Source organism: Marmota marmota, unplaced genomic scaffold (genome assembly GCF_001458135.2).
Source record: "Marmota marmota marmota unplaced genomic scaffold, marMar, whole genome shotgun sequence".
Classification (NCBI taxonomy): domain Eukaryota; kingdom Metazoa; phylum Chordata; class Mammalia; order Rodentia; family Sciuridae; genus Marmota; species Marmota marmota.
In genome coordinates, this window is record NW_026000185.1 from 7,019,580 (window position 1) to 7,021,247 (window position 1,668).

General features: G+C 56.7%; 1 protein-coding gene across 3 annotated transcripts in view; it reads left to right on the forward strand.

Annotated features, from left to right (window-relative positions):
• Positions 1 to 1,668, forward strand: part of Abca3 (ATP binding cassette subfamily A member 3) — a 50,206-nt gene continuing 48,538 nt past the window's right edge. For 2 of the 3 annotated variants that reach the window (XM_015490885.2, XM_015490887.2), the window contains exon 1: positions 7 to 221. The gene's annotated coding sequence lies outside the window, so the exon portion shown is untranslated. Of the gene's footprint in view, positions 222 to 1,668 lie in introns of all 3 variants that reach the window. The other variant, XM_015490886.2, reaches the window with a different exon arrangement.

Below are 1,668 nucleotides of genomic sequence, written 5' to 3' on the forward strand. Positions count from 1 at the left end.
AGGCTGGAGCGGAACTGCGAGGCCGAGGGAGGGGACCCTGCGAAAAGGGCCGCGCGCCGGCCGCCGCCGCCCCGGCGCTGAGGGTCGGTGAGTGCTGCCGGGACCCGCCGCTCGCGCGCTGGCTCGCAGCTACGGGGGCTTCCCGCCCGCGCCCCGGCCTCTCCCGGACCTCGCCCCAGCCCCAGCCCGCCGCGCCCAACCGCCCGCGCGGGATCTTGCAGGTGCGCCTCCCCGGCGTCCGCAGCTCTGGGTGTGACCCAGTCCTGCGAGCTGCCCAAGGATCGGCGAACAGGAACGAGCTCGGGCAGCCGGGCCGCTGCGGAATCCTTCGTGCGGCGGGCCCAGCAGGTGGACCGACAGCCGCCGCCCTCTCTGCGCCGGCGATGCCGGCTGCTGCGGAGCAGGCCCGCCGCACGCTCCCCGTGGGTCTCGACGGATCCCGACGTGGGTTGGGGTGCCTCCGACGTGGTAGTCTGCCCTACTTCACCTGCCCCCGCCTGCGAGTCTCACGCGGGCTCAGGGGTCCCCCGTCACGGGTGGGAGTTGGAGACGCCCGGGTGTGGGGGACAGGACAGGGGAGGGAGCCAGCGGCGCAGGCGACGGGCAGTGTGTCTGTGCGTGCTGGTGCTCCCAGAAGCGGCAAGCCCCGGAGGGTGCAGGTGGCCTCGCTGCATGCATGAATGCCCCTCCTCCTCTACTCCAATGAGGCTTGTCTTGGAGGGTATTTATGTCTTCCCATTTGCCTCCTGGTCTGGGAGCTCCTTGAAGCACGGATGGATCTTGCTGGTGTTTGCATTCCTGGCACCTAACAGGCACTCATGAAATGCTCCTGGATTTAGTGACTGAGGCACCCAGGCAGCATTTAAGGGGTTGAATTCCATTCGGTTCTCCTGAGCAACCGTATCGTTTAATTAAGAAGGGTTTGGGGCTACCTTTGGTAAACTTGAAAAGACTAAGTAAGTCAGTTTTAGAAAGCTTGCCTCATGAGAGAAAGTAGAGAATCAGTAAAAAAAATGGATGTCATAGGGATCTCCTCCGTTAACAGTTTTAACTGCTTAGAGAGTTGATTTTTTTATTTTTGGTTTTTTTTTTTTTTTTTAATCGAGCCCTTACTATAGCTGACCAACAGGATGACATCTTTCCTTCTCTAAGGTGATCTACCACTGTTCTGACCAGATGACATTTTGGAGCACGAGAGGGTCGCTCCAAGTAGTTTTTTAAAAGTCTAGCCTTTCACAGCACATGTCCAGGTAGCCTCATAGGAACCTGTTTTGATTTAGCCTCAACTAAAAGGCCTAAGTCAGAGTCCTGGATTTATAGTTTCTCCTGCATCCCTTCTGCCTGCAACAGCAGAAAGCTCCTCTGCTATGAGTCTATCCAGGGGCAACATTCTAGAATTCTGGGGACTGCCCATCACTGCTGTAACAAGCAAGGTTCTATGTTCCCTGCTCTTGAGGACCTTAGAATGGAATTAAAGAGATGATTTTTTCACAAGTAACTGTGGCATAAGACAGAATGAGATAAATGCCACATGACACACCTAGAAAAGGTGTCACAGGTGTACAGAGGTGGAAGAAAGGTGACTTCAACAGGAACAGAAGGTCTGAACCCAGGCTGCACATTACAATCACCCACAGAAACTTCCTGAGCCCCAAATCTCGGGGGGGG